The sequence below is a fragment of the Macaca nemestrina genome, chromosome 10 (genome assembly GCF_043159975.1).
Source record: "Macaca nemestrina isolate mMacNem1 chromosome 10, mMacNem.hap1, whole genome shotgun sequence".
Lineage (NCBI taxonomy): Eukaryota > Metazoa > Chordata > Mammalia > Primates > Cercopithecidae > Macaca > Macaca nemestrina.
In genome coordinates, this window is record NC_092134.1 from 44,192,291 (window position 1) to 44,217,483 (window position 25,193).

At 39.3% G+C, this 25,193-nt stretch overlaps 1 long non-coding RNA gene across 1 annotated transcript in view; it reads left to right on the top strand.

Moving 5' to 3' along the window:
- Positions 1-3,174: 3,174 nt before the first annotated feature.
- LOC105483760 (uncharacterized) overlaps positions 3,175-25,193 on the top strand; it is a 53,898-nt gene continuing 31,879 nt past the window's right edge. The window contains exons 1-3 of the long non-coding RNA XR_988566.2: positions 3,175-10,176; positions 11,238-11,398; positions 14,122-14,188. This is a non-coding gene — a long non-coding RNA (uncharacterized lncRNA). The remainder of the gene's footprint in view (positions 10,177-11,237; positions 11,399-14,121; positions 14,189-25,193) is intronic.

Genomic DNA, 25,193 nt, shown 5'->3' on the forward strand with positions numbered 1-25,193 from the left:
GCAAAGGGTTTCTCTTCTTTAAATGACCCAAGACATTGTTTAATCTTGTTTGTCACAATTTCTCTTTGTGGCACTCCTGGGGCTTTCTATATACCTTCCAAAACATGAAGCTGTTTCCTTCACAGATCTCATACAACTGGCTTATCTTTAATCTGCAGCCATCATTGTCAGCCAGTAACTAATTATCTTCTCTGTATGCCTTCCCTGGTTCAAAAGAGCCTACTCGTAAAAACTGCTGCATCTCCCATTTATGGAGGTATCTGATATCAACCAGACACTGTTCATCAGTACTTAAGCAATCAACAAGCCTTTATTGAGTTCCTTGATGTGTGCATGGGTCTGGGCACTGTTCCTAAAAATTAGGTGTTTTATAAAAAGCACTGACAGTGATTCAGAAATTTCTTCTTCTTTGATATAAAAAGAGCTGAGTGAAATCTTTGGGCTTTGTTAAAGATGATAGAACTTGGAACTTTTCACACAGACAGTGAATGTGGGTGTTAAGTGGGTTTTCAATTGGTATTTGATTCATCAAATTTATCTTGCCATTATTCTGAGTTATTATTTTTGTCTTTAAAAGTAGAATATTTGGAATGAGGAAGCACTTCTTTTATTTTTCCGATTTTTTTTTTCAGTTTCCTGAAGACAGAAATAACGAAGGAGAAAAAGGACAAATGACAATGCTTTGGATAAGTCAAGGCATGACTACTTTGTAATGCCAAGGCAGCTAAATATATTTGTCCTCGTGGTGTGTAGGGGGAACATTCAGCTCAGCAAGCATGCATTACATTTTCCTGTTCAAATCTAGCTACACAAACTACCAAAGCAGCAAGTATAACAGTTCACTTTTAACTTTCCCAAAACCTCAGTCACTGGCCTACATTAATTTGCATAGTTATTAAGAGCAATGTTTCTGCCATTCACTAGCATACCCCATAGAATGTTTATGAGAATTAATTGAATCAATATGCACAAAAGCTGCACAATGGAAGCACTATATACATGTTAGCTAATAGTAATTATTAAAATAAAAATAATTTAGTAAAAGAACTCTTTACTCAGCTCTGTAATTATAATACTAACATTGTCTTTGTAACAATAATGCTGATACTTTTTGAGATGAAAGTTATAATTTGCCAAGCATTGTGCATATATTACATCTTATTTTATCCTCACAATGCAGCCATCCATGAGTTGTTATCACTATTGTTAGACTTATTTTACAGTTGGGGTCAAGTGCCATGCCTAGGGTCACAAAAGGGTGAGCAGTGGTAGAGCAGAATTTGAAACTATGCAGTGTGATTTCAAAAACTTTACCTTTAGTCACTCTACTGCACTTTCTGCATAAATTTTCTTAATTGTGGAGCCAGTTCCTAAAATCCAATCAGTCATCTTGCAAGCTTTCTATCTTCTCTAGGTAGCCTTAGAACCCAGGACAATCAACTCCTTCTATAGGGTGCTCACATACTTCCACTCAGTTGGAATTATTTTGGTTAGCTTTTGCTGGAAATCACATTCCAAAACGCCATAAATTTTACCTTTACCTGGATATTCAAATTATATATATATTGTACTTCCATAATATTCTAAAACTTTCACCTACAATTCTATGTGGTAGGCCCTTTTATTCCAATTTTATAGATGAAATTCCAAGGCTCAGAAGAACTCATAATTTTTTTCCAGAAAGTGTCATAACTATTATGTATCAGAAATCTCTTCATTTCTGATCTTGTGTTCTTTCCATTAGCATTGTCACTGAATGAGAGTCAAGATTATTTTTTTTCCTTAGTAGGCATCATCTAGGGTATCTAGATTGTCCTCATTTCATGGCAACACTTAATTACGAAGATAAACTTTGAATCTATAATACCCTGGGTTGGTTTAAAAAGGAGAAGATCATTCTCAGCTTCTATTTTGCTGTACATCTTTGACCGTTAATGAAATAGTTTACTGCAAGAGCTCTGACCATATGTATGTGAAATTTACACACGTGCTGTGAAATGACCTTTGAGTTCGTGTTCTTGGACTGTGTTTCCCACCTACTTGTAGGGTGATGAAACTGGACAGCTGCTTCCTGGGGGTAAGGTGAAGATGTAGATAATATGGAATCCCTTCCAACCACTGGCAGGGGTTTCTACAATAGGACCGAAAGACCCCTTCAGCTTTCTGCTTCGCTGCTGGCTTTTCAGTGATCTGTTTGCACATTCTTTTCCTGCTTGGTAATTAGCACCAGCTGTCTCAACTTAAAAGGAAGGAATCCCTTTGAAATCCTCCCTATCCTCCGTAAAATGTGCTACTGAAACGTGCTAATTAGTAACTGGACTTAGGACAACACAGACATGTGTTTCCTGGGAGTACCGTAGAAGGAAGAGGAGGAGGAATATGAACATCTGTTTGGTTGCATATGTGTGTGTATGCTTTTCTAATTTTCAAAATGACATTTTAAATTTTAAAAAATCTATCTGCCCAAATGTGATCAGTAGCTAGTAGTGAGAACCAGGCTCCGCATACATTGACTTCTCAATTTTCCCTGGTACTGCCTGCCCAAGCTGATCAGTATCCCATGTACAGAAAGAAGGGCCCGCAGGGCATTCCCTCTCTGCCTCAGCGTTCTGACTTCCTGGTCAGCGTCTCCTCGCTCTTCAGCATAGTATCAGAAATCACAGGACTCCAGGGAAGTAAAAACTATAACTCCCCTTCTTGTGGGGACCCTTGTCCCAGAGTAAGCTAATAGCCAATCTGGGTGTGTAACATTGAGCACACCCTGGAATGTGAGAAGAGGGCGCAGAAGCATAACATAGCATTACGTTAAATGCACTTAGCTAAAAATGAAGAAGTCACTGTGTTTCATGTTTAAACTGTGATTATGTGAGAATCTGTGTTTTCATAAATAATTATGAGCCGTCATCTCCAGGGTTTCAAACTAACTTGCTGGCATGGAGGCACGAACTGCTTATGACATGGAAGGAAAGGTGGTTGATTCTATGGGAGCACTTGGGGATCCCTTCACAAAATGAAGGGCGCCCACAGGAGGCTGGAGGTCTGTGCTTCGGAAAAGAGTGGGCAGCATCTTCTGCCTCCACGGTCGTGCTCCTGGGGCAGTCTGGTCAAGATTTACCCCAGCATTTCTGCCACCATCACAGCAGTGTTCCTTGACACACCAGAGTCTGCTGCTGAAGTAATCTGCACCCCGACTCTTCTCATATTCTTGCCTCATCAACTCACAGTTTAAAGTGTTAGTGTGGGTGTTTGATAGGTTGGGATTAGGTCACATCGCTACCCGCTGACTGCAGATGGGACGGAAACAGTAATCCAAAGATCTGTCCTGTTGGTGGGATGTGAGGTTGGAGTTCGCTCATGTTGTTTTTCCAAAAATGACGTACAGTAGTGAAAGGATAATTCCCCATGAAGAAGTCAGGTTATTTTTGGCAAGAAAATTTGATAGCCATCTACTACAGAGACCTACTGAAGGAGGATTCTGTTTGTCCAGTGTCTGTCAATTATGGTCAGATGCAGCCTTGCATGGCCTATACTATGAGAGACCTGCCTTACAGACCCGAATGCCCAGCATGACTGGCCTTGATCTAGGAAGTCAACTAATAACAGAGTTTTCTGCTGCACCTGAGAAGGTCACAAGGCTTGGATACAAAGCAAGCCTCCTTCCAAAAACCCCCTACCTCTTGTGCGTGAAGTCTACCTTATTAGCCCTCTGATGACTTATCTGGCTCTGATCCATTCCCTTGTTCTGTCCTTCATGTCTGTGGGCCCTTGGGCTCCAGACTGGCTACCTGACTTCTCCCTGTCTGTGATTTCAGGCTCTTTCCAGCTGAGTATGCCAGATAAGAACACCAGAATTGCTTTTCTTTTATTTTTCCCCTCCCAGATGTTTGCTTTTCTAACTGTACCACGCTTTGCTCTTTGGACTCCTACAGCCATAACAGACATCACAATTCTTTCTTTTTTCTGCATCTAGATAGAGCCAAAGGGCATAAGAGAGAATAAAAACATCAGATGTTTCTTCTGGGAACAGAGAAGATTGATACATGGAATGTGAGTGCACTAAACCCAATGCTGGCTTACTTTTCAGCTAAAAAATCCTTAATGATGCTTAATTCTGCCCTCAGAGGTAAGTTCAAACCACTAGGTAGGCAAGCACTTCTCTGAACCCTGCCCGCCTTTCCTTTGCTTAACATTCTAGGCCAAAGCTTTGCTGATCTACTTTTAGTTTTCCAAACAAGGTGCACTTTTGATTTTCATGCCTCACACACAGCAGGTCCACCTCTAACATTTGAAAGGTCAAAGACTTGAGTTTAAATGAAGGCCACAGGTCATATTTCTAAATTCTTAAAATGTACATATTAAGGTGATACTTTGTTATACAAACCATGTTCTGTCCTCCACCTTTTACTAAAATACCTTTATAACCACCTGGAAAGTCAAGCTTAGTTTTTGAATTCTCGGACTTTTCAGAATCCCACATCAAAATGTTACAGCACAGGAGCATGCTCCTAGCACCCAGCCCACAGCTTTCTCTTCCTATGTTCCTACCTCTTGTTCTATCCTGCACCACAAAGTGTTTGCATATAGGTGTGTGAACATCCCAACCTGCACATCCAAGTGCCATCCATACCCCATAAAAATAGCCATTCCCTAGTAGCAAGCACATAGTATCCAGGCCCACCCTTTGGAGGATGAATGTAGAAAAGAAGCCTTGAAAGATCCTGAAACGGGGCCTGGGGTCAGTGTGGGGGGACTTCTAGGGTCCTGATTTTCACAGCATAATCTAGAATGGAAGGGATTGGGGTGCTGTATGGGCATGACCTCTTGGCACTATAGATTCCATAACCATGAAAAAGACCATGGCTGACGGAGACCTAGAGCAGAGCCCTCCTTCTGGGTCTAAGAGTGATATTGGCACACATTTTTCCCTCTGCCCAAGATGTCCTTCCTCCCATATGATCTAGTTGACTCATATTCATCTATCAAATGGTATCTCATATTCTACTTCCTTCCTCCAGGAAGTCTTCTTAATTGTCCCAGGATGGATTATATGTTTCTCTTAAACTGGCTGCAACACTTACTGTGTGACTCTAAGTGATTTAACCTCTCAGCACCTCAATTTACTTTCAAGACTGCCATGAGGTTGAAAGAGTCAATACATGTGGAATTTTAGAACAGTACCTGACATGAAAGAAATGTGAACAATTCTATTATTAGATACTGACATAGCACTCTGTGCTTACTCCTATAGACATATCTCATGTGATTCTGTTTTTATGCACATTTCTCTCTTCCCAGTAGATAATATGCCTCTTGAAAGGACTTAGCTTTATTTAATTTGGTATTCCTAATACAAAACCCAATATATATTACTTAGTAGGTGCTTAATAAATGAATATGGAGCAAATAAACTGCCTTTTATGGAGTTGAAATTTACCACTGGAAATGTTTATGCTGTAGCCTGTGACCACATATAAGGAAGACCGCTGGGAGAATGAACTCAGTTTTTCAGATCCTTCTGACTATAAACTTTTAGAAGATTATACAGAGATGTTAGAACCAACCCAGAACAATGTCAGGGTGGCATAAAGAAGAAATATTATTCAATTGGCATTCCTACCCAGAAATTAGATATACTTGCCCAAGACACCAACTCTATGTTCTGGTGAAGATTTACAATATGATATTTATTTCATTATGTAATGATGTATTTGTTTTCGTATGAGCCAGAGACTGTCAGACATTCTTTCAAGGACTTCGAGGCCATACCTTTCTGGGCATCCATGATCTAGGGAATATGTGCCACCGTTTTCCTTAATTGGACTTATTTATTCTGATGACTTGCAGATAAGCAGAGCTCAGGAAACATGGTCAGGAGAAGGGCTGTCATGACGCTTGCTTGATGATAATTATAAAACTGCTCTGAAGAGTCTTCTCCATCATTTACTCAACTGGTTGCTAAGTAATTTCCAATCCAGTCCCATAATTAGAATGAATGGGTCTGGCTGCTGGTTGGTCAGAAAACTGTTCTGTTCATCGTTCATTAATTCATCCATTCATTAGGGCTTGTCATGAACTGTGAATGGATGTAGCAAAAGGTTTTGCACACAGCCTAAAAGACAAAAATGATGGAAAATAGAAAATTCTCTTGAGTTAACTTTTCTCTTCTTTTGACATTCTGTTCCCTTGTTTAGCCACTACATATAATAAGTGTAATATTTTAGTGCTTAGAACACTACAAACAGGTGTTTTCAAATTAATTAAAATAAAAACTAAGCATCTCAAGGCAAGATCAAACTTTCTGTCATCAAATAATTATAATGAAATAATTGGTTTTATTATAGCAAACATCTTTATAGATAGTGCTTGCAATGTGCCAGGCACTAAGGGTTTTGTGTATATTATTTCATTTAATTCTGTGAGGATCCTATGAGGTAGGAACATAAGTATCCTATGAGGTAGGAACTATTATTGTCCTTACTTTATAAGTGAGAAAACAGAGGAATAAAGAATTTGAGATTTAGGCCAAAGTTATACAATAAATGGCAAAGCAAGGGTTTATTTCACAATTATGCTCTGTGAAGTAAAGAAACATTTACAGCCATTTTTTAAACTAGTGAGACCCTGTCGTGCTCGATTTTAAGACAAGGAGATAAAAGAGAATGATATTAATACAAACTTTGTAGTGCCTAGTTTTAGTTTCATGCATATTTTAATTTTTCATTTCTAAGCAACTCAGTCCTGCTATCATGAAATAATGCACTGATGTGACATAACGCTGATCGTGACATGGGTTAGTGATTTTCTAAATAGAATTTCGCCTTAATACATCGAACATCTGACATTTTGGACCTGTTAGGATTTGAAACTGACTTGTCAAAATAAGGATTTTTTTTTTTTTCTGAATAAAATGCAATCGATTGAAGTTGAATGAAGTGCAAAGTGAGGTGTGCTCTACGCCCCTGGAACCCATGTCACCCTGACATAAAGGTCTGTTTCCATGGTAGCAGATCAAGGCATTAACTGTTTGTTTCAGGGCTGATATGATGACAAAATTTTGATTCTGAATTTGCCCTCATTATTTCTGTCTTTAGATTTCCCACTTGCTTTTGCATCTGGTCTCATCACAAGTTAATGATAACCAGTTATTACAAGAAGAAAACCAAAATCATAGTCATCTGGTGAAACTTTCTAGAACCTGCTAAATGGAAAAAATTTTGTTCCCATTAATTCACTTGACCTTTCCAAAGGGTGCCTCAGAATGGTTTTAAGAGCCTTTTTTCCCCTGTTATACACTATGATTATCCTCATGCCTTGTCTGAGTGTTGGTGGCTAAATGGAAAAAGAATAAAGAATGATTACTTCTACTCCCTCCCGCGTTGCACCTGTTGCTTACGTTTAAAGAAACGTGAAGTGGGCATATGGGGAATGGAAAGAAAAGGCAAAGAAAAGCATGAGAACTGCCTCTGTTGTGATCATTGTGATGGGATGGCTCAGAAACTGAGCCAAGTTTTTCATATTTCTCAAGTTCCATGAAGTCCAACATGTTCAGTCTGTTGCTTTTCTTGAAAAATAAAATGATTTAATGATACTTTAGAAAGAAAGGGCATGTCCAATAAAAGAGACAATATTTATATATTATCTCTTGGTTTATCTATTAAAGGAAATTATAATTCTCATAGAAAACACTTATATAGAGAGTTAACATGTGCCAAGCACTGTGCTAAGTGCTATACCTATATGCACTCATGTATACTAAGACATTTATGCTATTTTAAGTTACAACAAAGAGATGTAAAATTATTTTCCCAGAGTTCAAAATTATTAACTTGTAGAGGCAATTTTCAAACACAGATAGTCTAATACCAGATTTTAACAGTTAACCACGATTCTTTGCTGTCTCTCAATATCTGATGTTTTCTGGTGTAATGCTTCAACATTTCTTAGTCATTGATTCCTACTCTCATGTACTAATTGACAGCATCATTCAGTTTGACAGCTCTGTGTCAAAATATTCACATAGTCTTTTTGTTTATTTGTGGTGATGTGTGCATGTGTGTGTAAGTCAAAGAAAAATAAAATAATTTTTGAACAGAATTTTGCAATATCTTTAGAGATAATTATGGATAACTTGGAATATGTCAAGAATTAAGTATAGGGATCACTTCTGTAGTATTAGTATCTGCACTTTCATTAATTTTTAGTTGAAAGTGAAAATAGCTGGCCATTTTGTTCTTCACTTCTTTACTCTTATTCCTCCGAAGTTTCCTTTAACTTTTTATTAATGCCTCATATGGTTTGGCTGTGTCCCCACTCAAATCCCATCTCAAATTCCCATGAGTTGTAGGAGGGACCTGGTGGGAGGTAATTGAATCATGGGGACAGGTCTTTCCCATGCTGTTCTTGTGACAGTGAATAAGTTCATGAGATCTGATGGTTTTAAAAATGAGAGTTTTCCTGCTCAAGCTCTCTCTCTCTCTTTGCCTGCTGCCATCCATGTAAGACATGACTTGCACCTCCTTGCCTGTCGCCACGATTGTGAGGCCTCCCCAGCCATGTGGAACTGTAAGTCAATTAAACCTCTTTCTTTTGTAAATTGTCCAGTCTCAGGTATGTCTTTATCGGCAATGTGAATGAAGACTAATACAATAAATTGGTACCAGTAGAGTGGAACATTAATGGAAAGATACCCCAAAATGTGGAAGTGACTTTGAAACTGGGTAACAGGCAGAGGTTGGAACAGTTTGGAGGGCTCAGAAGTAGATAGGAAAATGTGGAAAAGTTGGGAACTCCCTAGAGACTTGTTGAGTGGCTTTGGCCAAAATGCTGATAATGATATGGACAAAGAAATCCAGGTTGAGGTGGTCTCAGAAGGAGATGATCTCGTTGGAAACTGGAGCAAAGGTGACTCTTGTTATGTTTTAGCAAAGAGACTGGTGGCATTTTGCCCCTGCCCTAGCAATTTGTGGAACTTTGAACTTGAAAGATGATTTAGGGTATTTAGTGGAAGAAATTTCTAAGCAGCAAAGCATTCAAGAGATGACTTGGGTGCTGCTAAAGGCATTCAGTTTTAAAAGGAAAACAGAGCATGAAAGTTTGGAAAATTTGCAGCCTGACAATGTGACAGAAAATAAAATCCCATTTTTTAAGGAGAAATTCAAGCCAACTTCAGAAATTTGCATAAGTAACAAGGAGCTGAATGTTAATCCCCAAAACAATGAGGAAAATGTCTCCAGGACATGTCAGATGTCTTCATGGCAGTCCCTCCCATAACAGGCCCAATGGCGTAGGAAGAAAAAGTAGTTATGTGGGCTAGGTCCAGGGTTTCTGTGCTGTGTGCAGGCTAGAGACTCAGTGCCCTGTGTCCCAGCCACTCTAGCTGTGACTAAATAGGGCCAAGGTACAGCTCAGGCTATGGCTTCAGAGGGTGCAAGCCCAAGTCTTGGCAGCTTCCACGTGGTGTTGAGCCTGTGGGTGCACAGAAGTTAAATATTCAGGTTTGGGAACCTCCATCTAGGTTTCAGAGGATGTACAGAAACACCTGGATGTCCAGGCAGAAGTTTGCTGCAGGGGCAGGGCACTCATGGAAAACCTCTGCTAGCACAATGCAGAAGGGAAATGTGGGGTGGGCACCCCCACACAGAGTCCCCACTGGGGCACTGCCTAGTGGAGCTGTGAGAAGAGGGCCACTTTCCTCCAGACCCCAGAATGGTAGATCTGCTGATGTTTGCATCATGTGCCTGGAAAAGCTGTAGACACTCAATGTCAGCCCATGAAAGCAGCCAGGTGGGAGGCTTTACTGTTTAAAGCCATAGGTGCAGAGCTACCCAAGACCATGGAACCCACCTCTTGCATCAGTATGACCTGGATGTGAGACATGGAGTCAAAGGAGATCATTTTGGAGAAGATTTGACTGCCCTGTTGGATTTCAGACTTGCCTGGGGCCTTTAGCCCGTTTGTTTTGCCCGATTTTTCCCATTTGGAGTAGCTGTATCTACCCAATGCCTGTACCCCCATTGTATCTAAGAAGTAACTAACTTGCTTTTGATTTTACAAGCTTATAGGCAGAAGGAGCTTGCCTTGACTTGGATGAGACTCTGGACTGTGGACTTTTTAGTTAATGCTAAAATGAATTAAGACTTAGGGAGACTGCTGGGAAGCCATGATTCGCTTAGAAATGTGAGTACATGAGATTTTAGAGGGTCCAGGGGCAGAATGATGTGGTTTGGTTATGTCCTCACCCAAATCTCATCTCAAATTCCCACCTGTTGTGGGAGGGACCCAGTGGGAGGTAATGGAATCATTGAATCATCACTATCATGAGAAAAGCAGGTCTTTCACATACTTTTCTCTTGATAGTGAATAAGGCTCATGAGATCTGATGGTTTTAAAAATGGGAGTTGCGCTGCACAAGCTCTCTCTCTCTCTCTCTCTTTGCCTGCTGCCATTCATGTAAGACATGACTTACTCCTCTTTGCCTTCTGCCATGATTGTGAGGCCTCCCTAGCGCTGTGGAACTGTAAGTCAATTAAACCTCTTTCTTTTGTAAATTGCTCAGTCTCCGGTATGTTTTTATCAGCAACTTGAAAACAGACTAATACAGTGCCTCTATTTCAAACCCGAGTGTGTGGGATTGAGATACATCTAGATAGTTGGTGATGAAGCTGTAATTTGTTTAGTCATTCAGGTTCATCCTAATGCAGTATTGACAAGACAATAAGCATTTATACTTTGCACTGTGTTTGGTTCAAGGTTCAACAAGATAATGCTATTTATTCCATATTGGAGTTCATTTTTAGATTTCAATTCACTCTCAATTTTTGCTTAATTCCTAGTGGGGAGAATCATTTAAATCAATTTGATATGATTTAATTCACAGCATGATTAAATCTTCATCAAAGAAGAGCTTTACCAATATAGTCATAATATATTATCATAATATTATCATAACAGCATCATAATAGTCATAAGATCATCAATGGCCATTTATTAGGCCTCCATTTAACATATAATACTGATTTAAATTACTACTATACTTCAGAGTTTGAGGGTGATGACAGAGTAAAATACTTGAATCAGCCTCTAAAACTGTGTACATATAGAGGTGTTTAATAAAGCTGTTCTGGGCAGTTTTTATTTTATAAGCCAGAAATAATTTAGCATTTTATTAAGATTTATATTACTGAAACCTGTCAGGTACCCAAGTGCTGAATGATTGATAGTGTTTCTCTACCCTCTAGTGGACTGATGCAGAACTGAAAAGGTCAACATGAGAATCTTCAAGGACAATTGCCTGGGAATCCTGAGGTCTGGACAGCAACACCTGAATCTGAATCTCTTTTGGGTTGAATCATAAAAGAAAATAGTATGGAGAGATTTAAGGCCAGGCCTCTGGAGAAGGGTAATATGAGCATGAATTTTCATATTTAAGCTGATTTCAAAACATGACAGATGGAGTGGAGGTGGTTTACAAAAACGTTTCCCCTTTGCATGTCTTACTTATTCTGGAATACTGAAGGGTGAAGTATGTTGAAACAAATACTCTCTACCTGGATTTCTCATTAATGACATTATTGACATTGGGCTTGATAATGCTTTGTTGTGGAGGACCCCCTTGTGCATTACAGAATATTTAGCTGCATCCCTGTCTTCTTACCCATTAGATAATAGGAACATCCTGCACCCCCTCCCTAACTGTGATAATCAAAATGTCTCTAGCATTGAAAATATCTTATTTGGAGGAAGAATTGCCCCCATTGAGAACCATCTTGCTTTTAATGGTTCCTATTAAGTAGGTTGGAAATAATTTGCCAATAAAAATAATTATTTTTTTGGTCGGGCGCGGTGGCTCACGCCTGTAATCCCAGCACGTTGGGAGGCCAAGGCAGGCAGATCACGAGGTCAGGAACTCGAGACCATCCTGGCTAACACCGTGAAACCCCGTCTCTACTGAAAATACAAAAATTTAGCAGGGCGTGGTGGCGGGCGCCTGTAATCCCAGCTACTCAGGAGGTTGAGGTAGGAGAATCGCTTGAACCTGGGAGGTGGAGGTTGCAGTGAGCTGAGATCATGCCACTGCACTCCAGCCTGGGCGACAGAGTGAGACTCTGTCTCTCTATCTATCTATCTATCTATCTATCTATCTATCTATCTATCTTTCTATCTATCTATCTTTCTATCTATCTATCCATCCTTAGCACTTGTTAATCCCTGTATTATTTAATTTAATCCTTATAAGAATTCTCAGATGTAAGTCCTACACTATTATTATCCCAGTCTTACAGATGAGGAAATGAGGACTCAGAGGAGTTGAGTAACTTTTGTGACATTGCATAGGCAAATGGTAGAGCCAGCATTAAAATCCAGGTAGTCTAGCTCTGGAATCTGCATTTTGAAACACTCTATCATAAGAATGTCAACCCTTTTTAATCTCTCAAATGGGATGAAAAAGAGCATTACTCATTTACAAGCAGTAATAATCCATAATTCCAATTTGCATAATTTTCTGAACTGACAATAAAACAGAAGGGAAAGACAATGGAATGACCTTGTCAGAAGAAGATGCATTCATTTTCTTCATTCACTTATCGAGTGCCTACTGTCTATACAGATACAGAAATGTATAAAACAAAGGTCCTGTCTTCTGAAGCTTACTTACATGTTGCAATCAACAAGAAAATGAACAAAGTCATATATATAATGTTTCATATAGTAATATGCTATGGAGAAAATGAAACATGTTAAAGGGAATAGACAGGGTATGAGATGGAGCAGAGTTCTGCTATTTTTTTATAGGTCAGGAAGGGCCTCCCTGACATTTGAACAAACAATGAAGGAATGAGAAAGTGACCAAGTGAAGACGTGGTGGGGAAGTGTTCCCAGTAGTGAGAATAACAAGTGCAAAGGCCCTGAGGTGGGAGTATATTTGAAGTAGGACTGAACTTGCTAGCATGGCATGGGGAAGGCAAGGAGTCAGTAGGACTGGAGTAGAGCGAGTGAAGGGAAATAGAAGAAGATGAGGTTGAGAGGTAGTGGCAAACAGGCGGGAAGGGGACTGCAGGTCTTGCAAGGCCCAGTAAGCCCTTGTAAGAACTTCAACTTTTACTTGGCGTGAGATGAAAATGTATTGGAAAGAGAAATGCCATGCTCTTACTTAATTTTTCAAAAGATTATGCCAACTTTCTTTCCGCATTTGGAAAATAGTTTATCATATTGATTAAAATCATAGGTTCTGCAATCAGACTGAACTAATTTTAAATGTCTCTAAAAAGTTCACTTTCTGTGGGTTTTGGGACAAGTAACTTACCTTTGCCTTGATTTTCTCATCTGAAAAGAAAAAAGATGAGGCAGTACCCTAATTTAAAGAATCTAAGTGTCACCAGAGAGGAGAAGCACCATTATTTTATGTATCAGTAAGAAGAAAACAAAACATCACACTGCTAATGATGTACAAGTCAGTCAAATCAGGCTCATGTACAAATTAGTCAAATCAGTCTCTCTCAGTTTGGAAGTGTCATTAATGATGATAATCATTCCTGGGGACTTGGCAATTTTCCCTGCCCTCACTTGCATTGCTTGGCATGAAATAGACAATGATTTTGCATATATCCCTGCCTTTACTTGAATTGCTTGTCATGTAATAGACAATTATTTTACATATATCTAAAGAACAAAATGAAGCACAACTTCATTTATTTATTGATGCTTTCATTTTTTAGTGTCCCATAAAGCGTTTGGTTGTTGCTTTGGAAAAAAAGATGAAATTTATTTCTTATAATGAGTACTTGCTTTACTAATACCAAATTTAAAGTCACATCTTTGCTCGGTTCTTATGCTTGTCAAAACATCTTTAGTTTAAATACTGAGGACAGTGTGAAATAGTTTTAAACAGCAATTAAACTCGGCATATAGAGTGCCAATGATGTGCATAAGTCAACTGAAGTGACAGGAATATGAGTTTGTGCATTCATAGACAATGACAGAATTACATCATGTCTGCCCTTTGGCCCATAGTGATTATACGGTGACATCAATCTTATATAAAAATATGTATGGATAAAGTCATGATGTATAGAAAATGATATGTATGTCTAAAATCTGTGTGTATGTGTGTTTTTGTTTCAGAATTGATGAAATATGTGGTAGTAGGTGCACTACAGAACAGAATTCACTTGGAAGTTCTTGGCCTATGGTAAGCACTCAGTAACTGTTAGTTATCACTCTCAGCTCTATGAAGACTGTTATTTGACCTGCCATTATCTCCATAAGATTCCTGAACTCAACTTTATTTCCTCTTTTTTTCCTTTAACCCCAATCTTCTAATACTAATTAGTAAGGCGGTTTCCTCTCCTTCTGGACTTGCTACTCCCAGAAGGAAATTAAATTACAAGTCTTGAACTCCCTCTGCATTCCCTTGTAGCCCAAGTCATTAATCAGTGGCTCATATTTAAAAAAATTGCTCTAGGTCTCTGGAGACCCTTTCTATGGCATAATAGGTTTTCTTTGTTTCTCATCCCCTGAGTAGCTTTTAATTCAGGATGGATATTTGCTCTGCAATTTCTTTTATTCCCTGGACAATTTGAAAAGCCAGGGAAACAGTGTCACTTTGTCTTATCTCTTCCCTGTTTATTAGTCAGCCTGTTCTAATAAAATGTTGGTTGGTCCACCCTTTTCATGGAATGTCATGGTTAACTGATAAGCTGCCCCCAAACTGGGTTTCCTGGTTTAACGTTATAATCATAATGCCCTCTGAGATCACTTAGAGAAAGGCTGAGGGTAGCAACACTGCAGATTCTTATTTACCTCATGCCTTTGACATCTGCAATGATGTGCTTCTTGAACACCTGCCTCATCAAATTAAACTATGGGCTGGGAAGCCAGTAGATCAAAAGAAGGACCCGGGGGAAGCTCAACCTGTGGACCGGCTTGCTCTTTGCCCTCACTATTTGTCAACTGGGAATCTCCTGGGTGCTCAGCTGTGCTGGAATCTCAGGCAAGGCAAAGACATTGTCAGTTTCTATCAGGCCCAAGTGATTAACAAGATCTTAAGTCTTCACATGGAATTGCTGCTAGGTCTCCTAAAGCAGATGATGTGTTCAGAATTACAGGCCGTATAAATGTCACAGAGTCCGTTGGGAGAGTACCCATTTGTGAGGGAAGGTGGGCAGCTGAAAAGTCCTTTATATTTTAGTTAGTTGATCCCACTTGATCTGGGTAGAGTGTAATGAAACTGATTACTGGGTCCCTTTAAAATTATTGATTAAAATTTAAGGTAATCTATCTAAACTAATTATACGTTCCTGATTATTGATAGAGCCCTAAGCAGTTTAATTCATTTGTTACTCGCACCTGGATTGGAATTTGTAAAGTGGTTAGTATCCAGATACTTGTCCCAGAGGTCACTCACGCTCTAATTGATTTTTCTGAAAGTTTTGAAACTATCTGCCATTTTGACCCTCAGACTTTTTTTTGACAGTCTCTGTCAAAAAAAGAGACCCATTGGCTCTCTCATTTGAGCGTGTTTTCATTAGCATGTTAATGTTTATTTGCTTTATTATCCAAGTTCATATGAAAATGAACCCAAAGTATTATATTTTAGCTGCCCATTCCCATTATGGGATGTCTAGATTCCTGCTTTTCTTTATTATTCTTTTTTCTTAATTAAACAACCCTAACACTTGCAGGCTTTAATAGGCTTTCTTCTCTGATGCATTTCAGATAAAGAAAACGGTTGTAAATTAAGAGAAATCTTTGTGATTCGTGTCTGTGCATTGATCTTATCCATAAAGATCTGTCTTCAGAGGAGAAATGTATAGTCTAGACAGGAAGAGGAAAGTGGTGGGTATAGGGAAACAACAGACGGAGTGGAGCTCCCCCTGGCTCTGTGGATTTAACCTCTGGGAACAAACACCCACAACGGGTCCCTGCGTTTGAAAAGGATTAGTAAAGCTAAGGGGGTTAAATAAATATTCATGATCATATACAAGCAAATGATTAGAAGTCAGGCAACCTGCCCCTGGTAAGAGTCTGTTACAAGCAAAATGTTCTCCCTCGAAGGAAAAGAGATTGATATTAGCAATTTTCACAGGTCTTGGAGAGACCGATCTTATTGTCTGTCAAATGAAGTTAGAATTAGGTTTGAAAGAGTCTTAAGCTTCTTTAATAATTTATCCTAATCACCTGTCTAATGCTACACCCCTTTACTATAGAAACATCTTTAATACCCTTTTATTTGAGGAGTTTATTCTGGGAAATATTCTGTTGATGGAGAGTTTGGGGGGATCTGATATTGTTCGACCAACTTAAAATCAATCTACCAAAATTAATTTTGACCACCTGCTATTTGCCTGTTTTTCTAGTTGCTGAGATTATGACAGTATTAAAGGTGTGGTGGATAGCATCGTTGGTCTTGAGTCTTGATCCCATCCCTTTCCATACTTGTTGCTGGATAACTTTGAAATTCATCTCACTAAATAGAGAGAGATGTTGAGTGGCCAACCAGTCCAGATTTACCCAAGGACTTTCCTGGTTTTACTATGGAAGTTTCTGCATTCTGGAAGCCCCCCAGTCCCAGGCAACCTGAGATGGTTGGTCACTCTTAGTGAAGTGTATTTCTATATCCCTTTGCTGTGAGATAGATCTTGTGACATATTTGGCCAATAGTATGAGGTATAAATTACAGTTTGTCAGTTCTAAACCTATTCTTTAACAGACTTTGCATGTTTGCCTTATCTGTGCTTCTGCTGTCACCATAAGGACATGCTCTGATAATCACGTTGATCCAAGGAGGATGTGGGTGTGTAGAGCACAGCCAAACTTAAGACAGCAGCCCAGATAAACCCAGTTCACACCAGCTGACCTCCAGCGAAGTTATAGTTACATGAGCGATAATAAATGGTCATTGTTTTAAACTACTGATTTTTGGCATACTTTATTACAAACAGCAATAATCAACTTGTACAAATAAATTTTATTAGTATAAGGGATTGGGATGAAAGCTTTACATAGATCATCTCCTGCTACCACACCACAAAGTAGTAATTATTACCACTATTTTACAGTTAGAGAAATGGTTGATACATGGGAATATGGAATAAATACTCAAGGTAAGCAATGGAGATTATTTTAAACTCATTTCTAAAAGAATCTAATACCTTAAAGATTTTAAGCATTATCATGCAGTATAAGCTCATTATAAAAGATTTAAGCAAATCAGAAATAGAAATAAGAAAAAGCAAAATGTCATTCCTTCCATTCCTGGCTCTTTCTCGTTTCTCTAACTCTTCCTCTCTGATATAACTGCCGTCAACTTTTTGGTATAAATCTTTCCAGATGTTTTTCTATGCATTTTATAAACATATTTCTGTATTTAAAAATTTCATATAATTGGAAATTACTTATAGTTCTGCAGTGTTTTCTCTTTGGATATTTCATATAGTTCCATGCCAATACATATAGAGACATCCTATGCTCTTTTAACAGCTACATATTACTTGATAAAATGGCAGTACCATAATTTGAACATTCTATTAACAATAAGCATTTCAATTGATTCTAATTTTCCCTATTCCAAATAATGATTCTGTGAACTTTTTTTCATATATCATTTTGCACATATGGGTATTTGTATAGAAAAAAAATCCTAGAGCTTAATGCTGTTTTCAGCCAATTACACCTTAATGTTTAATATGCCATGTGCAAAGAATTGTAGAGTAGTACTTGTGCACTATAAGCAAGTGCTCATCCGATACTGAGCTCCTCTTTCAGGACCCTCCTTCCCTTGTTGGGGGCATTTTGTGGGTCATTCATGACAGCCTGTAAAGTGCCTTAGTTGTATTTGTTTGTCCTTAGATGAAGTGCATTGTGTGGTTATCAGCTGTTGAATTTGTGGATCTTCCACTTCAGATAACATGGATGATTCTCTGGAAACTATACCCACCCATCCTAAAAGACCCCATTAACTGCAGGTGCTTGCTGCTTAAGCAACAAATCAGTGAGTTTCTTCAATGGAAACTTTTGTCTAATTAGAGAGTAAATCATGGTATGTACTTTGGGTACACTTTGAGGTGGACCTGGTCACTGTTTCAGTTTAGACTCTTAATAACGGTTCTTATCAAAAGAGACTCGAAAGCTGCTGTCTAATAGAGGTTCCCCTGGCTGGAAGGAAGAACTGGAGGAAGAGAGAAAGAGAAAAAAATATGAGGAGAGAAAGAGATGGGTAGGGATGGGATTAGCATGTATTACATGTTTCTTATAGGTCAGGAATTCATTCTTTGATTCAGAGTTACTGAAAACCATTCACTTGTCAGATACAGTGCTAATCAAGGGGACGTTAGAAATAAAAGACACAGTCTCTGCCCTCAAGTGGCCTATGGTACATTGAGGGAGACACCTATGGAAGCTGACAATCACTATGAAAGAATACACATAACAACAGAAGCACATAGAAAGGGTGCAGATCCTTCTGTAGATTCTGGGTAGACATTCACGGGCAATTGGTTCACATGCTGAGGTGAAGTGAGAGTCCCTGAGCTCCCTTCCCATTGAATATATTCTTCCTAGAATATATGACTACTCTGTCTCATGACACCAAGCATAAATTATAAATGTACATTTCAATGAGTTTTTATGAATTGAACATGCTTATGTAACTGTACTCCACATCAAGAACTAGAGTACTGTCAGCACCCTAGAGGCACCCCCTACCACCCTAAAGTTAATCACTATCCTAACTCCTGTCAACACAGATTAGTTTTGCCTGTTTTTAAACTTTATATGCATATAATCACGTGGGATGTTTTCATTTATATCTGACTTCTTAGGCTCAATAGTATATTTGTGAGGCTTATCTACATTGTTGTGTGTCGCAGTTCAGTCATTTTCATTGCTGTTAGTATTTCATTGTATAATTATACTGCAATTTGTGCACTTCAATGTTGAAAAAAATTTGGGTTGTTTCTAGTTTTGGGCTATAATAAATAGTACTACTCTAACAGTATGTGTGTGTGTGTATTACACATGAATAAAACAAATTAGTTAGTTAGTTAGTTAGTTAGTTAGTTAGTTAGTTGGTTTTTTGAGATGGAGCCTTGCTCTGTTACCCAGATCTTGGCATGATTTTGGCTCACTGCAACTTCTGCCTTCTGGGATCCAGTGATTCTCCTGTCTCAGTCTCCCAAGTAGCTCGGATTACAGGCACCCGCCACCACACCCAGCTAATTTTTGTATTTTTAGCAGAGACAAGGTTTTACCATGTTGGCCAGGATGGTCTCAAATTCCTGACCTCAAGTGATCTGCCAGCCTTGGCCTCCCAAAGTGTGATATTTACTTTTATTGGTTATATATCTAGTGAGATTGCTGGGTTGTGTGGTATATTTATGTTCAGCTTTAGTAGATCCTATCAAACCATTGTTCATGGTGATTGTGCTAGTTATTGTCAGTGGCAGCACAGCATGGGGACAGCCATCCTTTCTACCCCAGTGCAGGACTGGCTTTTCTTCTTTTCCACTCTTTTTTATGTCTTACACTGCAACCAGCCAAATATGCATATGAAGGCTCTGTCCATGCCACCCTTCTTTGGCCACCCCTTGGACTAAGATTTACACATACCAGCAATGTCATCTGCTTTTAAAAAATAGGTCTAGGGAAGAGGCCTAATTAGACAGGACATTCTGGAGTCCTGGTTTTGTTCTATAGTCCAGGGAAGGAGGAGCATCTGTTCTTAGCTGCCATGTTCATTTGGCTCCATGGGCTCCTTACTTTATGAGGTAAGGTAAGACCAGGTCTAGAATGAACCCTCTTGCCAGGTCTCAGGATGGTCGTGTACTCATTTGCAGTGTAGAGGAATCTCAATTGTTCCCATTTTCCACCAAAACTTAGTCATATTCATTTAGCTATTCTGCTGAGTATGTAGTGGTATTTCATTGTGTTTTGAACTGATGATCGATGATGTGAGTATTTTTCTTTACTTTTTGTGCCGTTTGCATATATTATCTTTTGAAGTGTCTGTTCAACTGCTTCCCACAATTTTCTATTATGTTGCTGGTCACTATTATTATCTCCATTTCACAATGGGATATCTGAAGCACAAAGAAGATAAATAATGTGTCCAAGGTACCGTAACTAGAAAGTAGGAACAGAACTAGGATTTGAATCCAGAATGTCTGACTTCACATTCTGTCCTCTTAGAAACCCAGATGGTCAGACAAGAAACCTGAATTGGATTTTTACTTCTATTATGATTCACTAATACAGAGCTTGGGCTTCTCCTAGCAGGGGAAAAAAAAGGATTGTACTCAAGTTGCCTAAGAGGAGACTGCCACTTAGGGGAGGTAGATTCAGGGGAGGGGCTGTGTTGCAGAGACCACAGTCACAGGAAAGACACTCTCAACTGAAAGTATAATAGTAACCACTTACTTGATTTATGATTATAATAACAGATTTTTATTGAGCATTTAATATGTGTTGAGAAGGATACTCAATTTCTATACATTATCTCTAATCTTCACAGCAACCTAATGAAGAAAGTATTATCTCCAGTTTATAGGTTAGAAAAATAAGCTTTGAAGAAGCTAAGGATCCACATCAGCAAGAGGTGGAGCCAGCTTCCAAAATCTTGTCTTTCTCTGGCTCCAGAGCCAGTGTTTTTTTCTGTTCCACTACACCTTCTTCATAAAAAACTAAGGTGAGCTGAATTCCAGATGGGATTTCATGAACCAGGGTTGAATATGGAAGAGGAGCTGCTCAGGCCAATGGGATATGAGACATTGAACCGGTAGAACCCTAAAGACAGTATACCAAAGTCAAACCAGGAAAAGAAACCTTCAGGCTAAGTGAAATATCGATTAGAAGGAGCCAAGCATAGAGATGAAAGGAAGGGATGAGTAAATGGGACAGATACCAAGGTTATCAGAAAAAAATTTAGGAGAGTAGATGGTTGTGGATCCAGGAAATCCATCAAGCATTTTTCTTATGCTTGATGTAGAGAAAAGAGGTTTCTTCTGGGGCAGGGATGGGGGACTGCCGATTATTCTATATCTCAGAAGGGTACCCTTTGGGGTGTGAAGCCAGCTTGGAGTCTTCTCTGTAAGTCTTTGGTCTTTGCAGCATCCTGCTTACAGTAGGCCCATGTTCAGCACTGTTCCCTCTTTTCTACATCCAGCAAGCTGTGGCTCTGGGGCTAGGTCCCTAACATGAGGTTCCTATGGTTGCTGTAGCCAATCATCACAAACATGATGACTTAAAATGGTACACTTTGTTCTCTTACATTTCTCGGGGGTGGGGAGGGTATAAGTACAACATAGGTTTTAAGAGGGTAAAACAAAGGTGTTGGCAGGACCATGTGCCCCCATCCACTCCACCACCAGCAGAGGCTCCAGGAAGAATCCTTTTCCTTATGTTTTTTTCTACCTTCTAGAATAGCATTTCTTGACTCATGACCCCTTACTTCATTGTCAAGGCCAGAATCTTCAAATATCTCTTGACTTCTTCTTTACATCACCATCTCCTCCATGGTCAAATCTACGTCTTGTTTCTTCTTACAAGTACACTTTTGATTGCATTTAGGGTCCACTTGGATAATCCAGGACACACTTCCCATCTCAACAGCCTTAATTTAATCACATCTTCAAATGTGCTTTCTCTATATAAGGTAACATTCACAGGTTCCAGGATTAGATCTTGGATATCTTTGGGGGTCATGATTAGCCTGCCCTCTGCCATTTTGATTCAGTGTTCAATGTGTTTGCCACATCTTTTTCTCTGTGAAGGCTTCTTCTTGGAAATAAATTGGCTCATTGCCTGATTCACTTATGCTGAATATCAGTCAAACCATTGGGAAGGTTTCTGTTGAGAAATTTTTGTCTTTGTGGTTCCCATGAACCACTTACTTCCTTAGGCTCTGTTAAAATGTTCTAGACAAGCACAAAGAATGATTCACATTTATGTTTTATCTCATATAAATCCTTTTAATGATTCATGGGGTTTCTTACTGTGAAATCACCTTTCTCAGAAGCTTCCTTTTCTAGGAACCTGATATGCTTTCAAATTTTCTATTGAAAAAGTGCCTTCCTGCGCCACTTCTGTTATGTACATCTAGTGAATCCCTGTCGGCAATGACAGGAAGCTCGTTTCCGTGCGAGGGCTGACTGGCCCCGGGACACCTGTTGTGCTCTTGGTGAACGTGAGATGTCAGGCATGTGCTGCCCCTTCCTCCAGGCGGCCAGGTGGGAGGCCCAGCTGCTCCTCAGACCCAGGATCTTCATGGCTTTCTGCAGAGGCATGGGGTTCCTCTCATCTTGCTTTTCATCTTCCACATGATTCACATTGTGCGAGGCTTCAATTCTGGGTCCCCTGGAGAACATTTTTATTCTGTGGCCTTTTGTTAGTTCATTCAGCATGTGTCTGTCGAGTGCCTACTATGTATCTGGCATTTGCTGCATGTTGGGGATTTAAGGAGAAGCGAAGCACAGATCTTGCCCTCAGGATATCAAGTTGCTTAGTCAAGATATGATAATCCTGCACATTAATCATTTTTTAGTGGCAAGTGACAGAAACCAAATTCCATCTGGCTTAAATTTAAACTTAAACCATACTGACTTAAACATTAACTGTGTAATGAAAAAGACTAGTGATAATATTGTGTATCAGCTGGGGTCCAATCAGAGAAAGGCTCAATCGATCAAAGGTGTCTGTGCGTGCATGCGCGTGCACACACACACACATACACACACACTAAGAGATTTATTACAAGAATTAGATCTATGCGATTTTGAAAGCTGGTTAATGAGTATGTATGTATATACATATGTATACGTGTGTGTGTGTGTGTGTGTGTGTGTGTATATATATATATATATATATATATATATATATATATGAAAGTAAAAACATGAACCTGACCTCTGAGGATGGACTGGAACCTGGTCTGTCTCTAACCATCTCCAGACCATGTCAACTCCTTCCTGCAGAAGGAAAGATGGCACCCTTTGTCATGAAGCTAAACATGTACTTGGCCCAGGAGCCAGTGAAAGTGTGAGAGAATCTGAGGGAAGGTTGCCTCACAACAACCAAGGAAAGTCAGCAGATAACTGACAAAGCACATGCACTGCAGCGGAATCTGGTGCCCCTGCCCAGCCTTTTCAGGCATAAAAACAAAATGGCTGCCTTCACCTCCACCTTCTGAATCCCATGCAAAATGTCCTTTGTGTTACACTCTATTCAGACATTTATAGCAAAGGGGATTCTGAGAGATAGAGTGTAGCTTAGCCAAGTCAACACATGACAAAGCTGCCCCATATTGGCATATGAAATGACTGGCTGGAGGTGTTCAAACCATTTCCTCAGAAATCTCTCAACTCTGTCTTTTAGTCTTTTGACTTCTTTCTGAGTCTGTTCTCTCAGTTCAGCTTCATAGCCCAGTGGAAAGAGAGTTTTTCTTTCTCAAGTACTGGGCTGACACTCATTGTCTCTGATTCACTCAGGGGACATAGCACTCCCATTGGGCAGCTCTGTGTCACTTATCTTTTTCTGAAGTACGGATGTGGAGCCGGCCCTGTTTTAATTATGGCACTGAGAATATGTAAGAGGCAGTTTCCCAAGGGAAAATCAAGGCATTGGTGAAAGAAAAAGTTGATTCAACAGTAATAGTTCACTAATAAACATAGAAGACTCAGGGAAAGATGTTGCTGTAAGTCATGACTGTGCCAAATATGAAAGCATCTGGATGCAGACGGCAATTACTAGGCTGGCATCTGGAGACCTGTGGTGTCTGCCTGGGTGGCTTGTCTGTTATTCAGCTATGTGGCCTTGGGCAAGTTGCTCAACCTCTTTGGAGCTAAATTACCTCATTTGACAAGGGAAAATGTTAGCCTAGAACCATTCATTCATCAGAAAGCGATTATGAACAAGAAGCCCGTAAAGAGCTTATCATTTAATGAGGGAGATAGACAAGTAAAGTCAGCATAATGGATGCTGTACAGGGAGAGAAAGGAGTGCCTCTTGGAGCAAAGCAGGGTTCTTAGGAAAGAGCAGATGAAGAGAGCCTTTTAAAGAACAAGCAGGAGTTTATTGGCAGATGACTTGGGGGAGCTAATTTAGTTGGTAAAGACAGTAGATGTGCAGGTGCAGAGTTGTGAAGGAGCATGTCATATTTGAAGCAAACTTCCAAGAGTTCAGAATGGCCAAGTTCAGGGCACTTATGCACAACCAGCAAAATATAAGGGTTTTTTTTAGGATCTAAGTGAGGAAGGTTTTATTGAAAGTAATGGCAAAAACCACAATTACTTTTACACCAACCTAATATTTTACTCCATGCTAAGGTGTATGGTCTTCATCTTATAAGCAGTGAGATGCAAAAGAACAGTTTTGAGCACAGGAGTCTCATGAGTGATATTTAAGAAACTAGGTGTCAATGGGGAGGAAAGAAATGATAGCAGAGCAGGAGATTAGCTAAGAAATCATTTCCGGTATCCAGGTCACAGAGGTTGCATGCATAGACTTAGGTGGTGGTATTCTCACTGAGGTCAAGGGATATTTAAGGAGTGACTGTCAAGAGGTAGCAACTTGCTGATTGTGAGGAGGGAGGGGGAAAAGCAACCAATTCCTAGACTCACAACCAGGGTGCAGAGGTGGGAGGCGGGGCTGCTGCCATTCAGAATGGAAAACCTAGAGGAAGAGTAGGTTGGAGAAGGGTAGAAGGGGATGTTGAGTTCTGTTTGGGAGATGTTGAATTAAAATCACTTTTAGGATGCCCAAGTGAAGAAGCCCATGAGAGCTGACATTTCTATCTTATTCTGAGAGTCCTTGATTATATGATGAGTTCATTTCAGTTATGCAGGTTTACTTATGACATTTTCTGATTACTCAATAGGATATAAGAATACATATTCAATATATATCATAAGGATACAAGGACTTGAGAAGTGGTTGGTAGACATGATCAGCGTGTCTATTTTGATAACCCATTTTCAATGTTTAGTGGGAAGAAAAAGCATTAGCTGGATTTCATGATCCCTATACTCAAAGAACTAAAATATTCCATATATTCCTAATCTCCCTTTAATTTATATCACAAAGGAAAATCATAGAGTAATAAATAATAAATGTTTAAATAGTTCTTTATAAGATGTTTTATTTGCTTTTTATTATCCAAAATGACAGTGTCTATGAAGAATTATTTTGGGTAAAGAAATATGTAT